A 7083-nucleotide genomic window follows, 5' to 3' on the forward strand; every position below is an offset into this window, starting at 1 on the left:
GACGACAGTAGATTAATCCTATAATTTTTTAAAATAATCATGTATTCTTGATAATATTAAAAAAATAAAAAAATAAAAAAATTCTGGAACAGCGGGCTACCTGGCCAGCAAGCCGGAGGATAACCGGCCGAAGCTAAGTGATTCGAGCCCAATCAGGTAATCAATGATGTGGAAGTACATCAATTTACTGTACTAGTACTACACAGTGCACAATCAAGTCGATTCTCATGCCCAGGAAGGAAGAAACATTGCTAGTGTCCATCCTTCAAAGCGACCATAATTTCTAATCCGTGAGATGTGCTACAGTAATTTGCGGTCAGTCATTATTCACATAGTGCTGTGTTCATTGTTCATAGAAATGATGTAGTGATTCCACTTGCCATATGAGTATTGTAACGTTAAATCTTGTCAATCCATTTAAGATCGAACGATTCATAATAGTTTGAAGTCACTGTGACTTCAATTCCAGAAAATCCTAATTCTTGAATTGATTGCTCTCTATGGTTGATCCCTATGTTTGATGGAGAGAGGTCAATGTTGTCATGCTGCATAAAGAATTCTTTACATCTACGGCTCTGACTCCTTCCTCGAGTGGATGCAATGAGACATCGGTCCTGCTTGGTTCCACTTCTGGACTAATTATCGCAAAAAAGAAGTCATCGGAACCCTAACATCCCGCTTCTAGGCCAATTTCCACAGAAGAGCTTCTCATATAAGCCGTTCGGGCACCCGCTTCTCCTACAAAGGGTGGATTTTGCAGAGGAAAAATATGATAGTGCCCCGTAGTGGACCGCAAATGCCACTAGTATACTCCACGTGTACTCACACATCCCTCCTCCGAAGCAGCGCCCGGCAGCGGCATTCCGGCCACACCCAATTTTGTTCGATCTGCCTATCCTATCCCCTTCCTCCTCATCGCCTCCTCGATTCCACATGTGATTCGGGGCATAGATCCCTCCCTCATTGGGTTTGGATTCGCGAAACTAGGAAACTCTATTGGTGATTGCTTCCTCAGCCTCGTATTGATGGATTCACTCTTGTTCACTAGATGGATCTCTTCCGGTGCCAAAGGGAATGATACAACAATTGGAGATTTTGGGTGGCGAATAGCGTTGATGATTCCTCATACCAAATGATCTTGCTTGGTTGGTACTCGATGTGTTTGATATGTGGTACATCCAACAGTGATATGTGTTGATTTTGTTGAAAAATTGGTAGATTTGATTAGTAGTTCTCTGAAGAGAACCGTTCGGTAATACAGTTTCTGATTTCTGCAAATTTGACAACTAGCTGCACTATTATCAATTCTATCTGTAGCACTTGGTTTAGCTTTTCTCTGTGTTAATCTTGGCAACTTTAGAATCTGCTCTACTTGTTGTGCTCACCTAGTAGTTACTGCTGGTGTTAGTGAGAAAATTTCCACTGGTGATAACCTGAATTATGTTAATTGCTGGCAGCAGAGAGGTACTTGTTATCTAATCATTTGCCTTCAATTGTTAATTAGAGACTTGTCACTGTTGATAATCCTGCAAACTGACTGGAGTACATGTTATTTTCACTTTATATTTTCTGACAGTAGCTAATGTTGGTTACACCTGGTTATCTCAAAGTTATTATTTGTGATTGCTTTATTGTCATTTCTTTGGATAATGTGTAAGCCTATTTTACTTGAAATCTGGGTGCTACCCTGCAATATTGCTCCACTCATAGGCTGCTTTTCACGTACTGTATATGTTTGTACAGTGCTGCTCTTTTTACATTTGTCTTCTAGAAAATTTAGGAATCAAAATGCCATAGGTCTGTTTTAGATTATACAAAGAGTTACGCGGTATTCTATTTGGTTAATATTGATATTGTTTCAATGGAACAAATTGATGTACAAACTTAGATAAGATAACCTACTCACTACTACAGAACTAGCAATAGACGACTGTCGGTGATATGGAAACCAGGGGTCCCTGAGTCCTGAGGCCATGACAGCAGAATGCCACGTGACGTCTTCCCTCGGGGACCATCTTCCCGAGGGCCGAGAAGAGCGAGTTTCGGGAGGGGTGCTCGGGGTCATGAACAGTGGTTACCGAGTACCCGTAGTTCCCCGAGGACTGGAGAAGAGCCAGCTCCGGGAGGGGTGCTTGGGGCCATGAACAGTTGGCCCCCGAGCACCGAAGTTCCCCGAGGACCCAAGAAGAGTCAGTTCCGGGAGGAGTGCTCAGAGCCATGAACAGTTGGCCCCCGAGCACCGAAGTTCCCCGAGGATCCGAAAAGAGTCAAATCCGGGAGAGGGTGCTCGGGGCCATGAACAGTTGGTCCCCGAGTACCCAGAGTTCCCCAAGGACCTGAGAAGCCCCTTGCCGGTAGACCCCACAAGGGCTCAACGGTGAGGTGTCAATTGGTGAGAGGCCCGATGCTGCATTTAAGAGGGAACGTGGCCTGTCACTTTTAACCACTCCCCCCCACGCCTGTCGTACTGAGTACGTCAGTCCCTGCCACTGCCTGGTAGGAAGGCGTGGGGACATTTAATGCGACGGGTCCCATCGCACGTCACCCTGCAGGGCCCATAAGGGAAACGGCTTGGAGATATCGTCGCTGGGCTCGAGGCGTATTGCCTGCCCCGCTGCTGTGTCAGATCCGCTCTGACCGAGCGGGCATGCGGGGCAGTTTGGCGGCTGCCTGGTGGCCCTCCTGCACCTGCTAAAGTTGGGCGTAATGGGCGATGGGACCGGCCGAAGGCATATTTTCAACCCCTGTAACGTCAAACTGTAGCCCCATGGTAGTTACTTTCCATTTATGGCTCATAGGAACTCATGCCCCCGTTTCTTGGCGCGCTGAGCCTCCCCCAACAGGATAAAGGGGGGTGTGAACTCCGTAGAAGGGGAGGTCTGAAGCTCGACGAACAAGTCTTAGAGATTTTGAAGGGCAAGAAGACTGATAGAGGTCAAGTTGAGACTAGGCAGCTCGAGGCAAGACCAAAGCTCTAGACTTAGACAAAAAACCTTGTAACTCAGAGATCCAGAGAAAGGCATTCTAAGAGTATTAATAGCATAGCATACACACAGGAGTAGGGTATTACACTTCGTGCGGTCCGAACCTATCTAAAATCTCTTGAGCATTTACTCTCACTAGCTGACGATCATCCGTCCCGCCTAGATCTCACATATTCGCATTAAATCCACGTACGAGGTAAATCCAGAATCAGCCCCCCGGCCGAATCTCAAAGGGGGTCCCTCTGGATCCCCGCTTGCGGTGTTCACCCACCGACAACGACCGGCTATTAGTGTGAGTAATCGTACAAATAGTATTTCTAATTAATCATCATGATGATCATTTACTTAATTACAACATCAAAAATTAATCGAAATACCATCCCGTTAGTCACGTCACATGTTTTGTGCGCAAGATCAGAACATATGTCTTTCCAACATATAATATCACAACAAAACTTAAAAAAGAGCGAGTAATTAACATTATATTACAAATTCTTAAACATTCAACCATTTACAATAATTTACACAAAAGATTAGATCAACTACGCAACGAAAATAAAACTATAGACAATAAAAGAAGAGTGGAGTCACATGCCCTTAGGCTCCACCCCAAAAGCTTCACCACTCGAGAGTAATTGCCTACTCAGACCCGTCACCAATATCGGCGGGCGTGAAGTAGCCAAAACCCTACCTCTTTCTCACTAGCAGAACCTGAAAAAACAGCATGAGTACGAAGGTACTCGCAAGACTTAATTCATATAGGACACATAAAAATAGCATGACTCTAAGGAAATCATGCACTGAGCTATTAGCAAGAAAAGGCAACATGGTTAAGTAGAACATATGCGACCGCATCCTAGACACATATGTGTGAGCATCTAAACTTAACCGACAACCTCTCCAAACCTGTAACAACCTGAACATAACTGTAAACAGAACCAACTCCCAACATACCATATACAAACCACCACGCACATTCGTGACTCTACGATTGCTGCAAATGGACAGAAGCATGCTTATAACCGAGAGCACAACATTTAAAAATATTTTTATACCCTGCAGAGGGTACAACTTTACCTACACAATTTGGGAACAATACGGCTTGAATGACCACACAGGTCTATACAAGAGAGTACTCATGTCAACATTTTCGAATAAGCCTTGATCGTTTGATCATATGCCGATAGGTGCGGGGGGTCATCCAGAACTACTCCTGGAGTAAACTGGATACCCCAACCGACCTCTCATGCTCGATACCATTGACTCGCATTGCTAAGCATATTAAATCGATCTAGTAACTTAGATAACAACATTGTTAACCAGGCTATAAGGATATTAATAATCAATAACTCAAGGTAGAGATCATGTAACCAACATAGGTTCTACCCGAATAAGCCCGACCCTTGATTTAATACATGCAAACATACATAAAACATAATTTATCAATTTTAGACTCCATTTAATTTGAATAAGAGGGTGCAATATGTTTAGATGCTTGCATTGCTACTCTAGGGTTTACTTGATACTTCACGTACAACACTTGCTCTAGGGTTAGCGTCGCCTTCACTCGCTTGGATTGTTGGCACAATGCTCTCTAAATGGAATAAGAATGCATTGCATAAATAATAAACGATTGAAAAGTGTGCATATGATGCATGCTTGAATAATACTAGAGCATAGTGCTTCAAAAATATTTGCAAAAGATCGCTATGTAATTAGAGTTTCAAAGTTTGAAACCTCGGATAAGCTAACCTAAGTTCATCTAGTTTTCAGAGGCTGACAGTCAGACTGACATTGAACTAGCGGTCAGACCACCAGCGTGTAGAAGGTTTTGGCCTTTGGCGATCAGACCGATGTTGTGCTGACAGTCAGACCACTGACCAACGGTCAGATCGGCCCTAGTGGTAGTGTGATCCCTGTATAGAGTTTTCAACTCAGATTCTTCGGCCCTAATTGACGGTCAGACCGGTCCTATTGGTGGTCAAACCGCCAGACCGGTCCTATCGGCGGTTGGACCGCCAGACCTTGCCTACAGTGCCTTTGCGGGGTCACCGACGAAATCTTCGACGACGAAGGGTACCAAAATGCTCTATGGGACTAGTGGAGTGCTTCTAAAGTGATTTGGATAATATTTACCAAGCTAAACTCAAAATATCATATGGATTAGATCTAGGCTAGGTTGAACTTGGGTCTAAACGACATGAGGGTCGAATCAAGCTCGAAAAAAATAAAGAAACGGTAGAGGATGCATCACCTTAGTGTATGGCAGCTTCCTAGCGGATCAATCTACTGCGGAGAAGCTCCGATTTGGAGATTGGGCTCCAGGGTGGCGTGCAGGCTTGAGGTTGGACGAGTGTGCCTTCGGTGAGGGAGAAGAGAGGAAGACTTGGGGAGGTACCCACCATCGATCTCTGGTCATCGTGGATGTCTAGGTGGAGCTCTCCTTCTCTCTCTAAGGTGGAGTGAGGAAGAGAGTGAGGGAGTGAGCGTGAGAGAGAGAGAGAGAGAGAGCAAGAGAGTGATCGATTCTCTTAAGTCGAGCCTCTACGCTCTGGTGGTTAGACCACCAATGCTCCCGATCAGACCATGATAAGTCCACGTGGCAAGCCCATGTGGTTGCACACCTGGCGATCAGACCGCGGGTAAGCTTGGTCAGACCGTGAGTGGGGTTTCTTGCTGAAATCTTTCTAAGTCTTCCCTCTTTGCATACCTCACTAACTCAAAGGCACTTAGGGTCTTTCTAATGAGCTCTAACTATGTCCATGTACTTTTGGAACATGTTTAATCCACTTCGATAGAAAAATGTGTATAACATATGCGATGATGATTTAGAACACTTAATTACGTGATTAATTTTTCGGGACATGACAATTAGTGTCAATTCGGTTGGAACCGGTAATGATACCTCATCATTACCGGTCATAATCGGCCAACAACCAATCAATCATTGAGCTCGTTAGAACCAGCAGTGATACCCCTTATCACGATTGGTCTGTGGCATGAACCGGCAATGATAAGGGGTATATCATTGTCAATTATAGTTATGAACCAGCAATGATAGTTGGATCCTATATCTAACCGGTTCCTCACTCCCTTCCACACTTAGCCTCCTTCACCCATGTCGACGCGCCCTCTCCAGCCTCCACCACCCCGACACTGTCACATCCTTGCCCTACGCCGTTGCGCCCTCCCCTGCCTCCTCCACCCTGACGCCACCTCATTCTTGCCCCACACCACCGTGCCCTCTCCGACCTCCTCCACCCCGACATTGCTGCATCCTCGCCCCATGTCACCGCGCCCTCCCTAAACTCCTCCACCATGACATCATCGCATCCTCGCCCCACGCCGCTGCACCCTCCCTTGCCTCCTCCACCCCAACGCCGCCTCATCCTCTCCCCACGCCGCCATTCCTCCCTGGCCTCCTCCACCCTGATGCTGCCACATCCTCACCCCGCGCCGCCATGCCCTCTCCTGCTTCCTCCACCCCAATGCTGCCACATCCTCATCTCACGCCGCTGCGTCCTCCCCATCCTCCTCCACCTCGATGACACCACATCATCGTCCACATTTGCTATATAATGTAAGTTTGTGATGGAACTAATCTATATTTAGCTATCATCTTTCTTGTGGTTGGATCTATCAAATTAGAGAGTGAAAAGTGGCAGCTAACATATTAGCTATTTCAATTTATATGAGATGATTAATTTATTCCCACATGATTCATTGATTCAGTGTTTAGGTTGATGCAAGATGAATGATAAAAAAAATCGTGTGTCATGATTGTTTGAAGGAGCAATGCTTACTGTGCTTGTAGGATGAAGAACTCAGTTTTTCGTCAATGTATATAATATTTGTCTATTTAGAAATTGTCGTTTTGGATTGTAGTTAGTTGAGAAGAAATGGATTAGAGTTGAGACAAGAAGAGGGGTCAAGCTAAACTGTGTAGTTGGGGCACGACAAATTTGGCTGGGCAAGTGAATGCCATAAGGGGAATTATAGTTTTAGGATTCGTCTCGACACTATAGTTCTCACCACAGCCTTCATCTTGTCCAACCATGTTTACCCTATCAAAACTTAGTTGAAAAGAGATTGATTGTAG

Source organism: Phragmites australis, chromosome 1 (assembly GCF_958298935.1).
Source record: "Phragmites australis chromosome 1, lpPhrAust1.1, whole genome shotgun sequence".
Classification (NCBI taxonomy): domain Eukaryota; kingdom Viridiplantae; phylum Streptophyta; class Magnoliopsida; order Poales; family Poaceae; genus Phragmites; species Phragmites australis.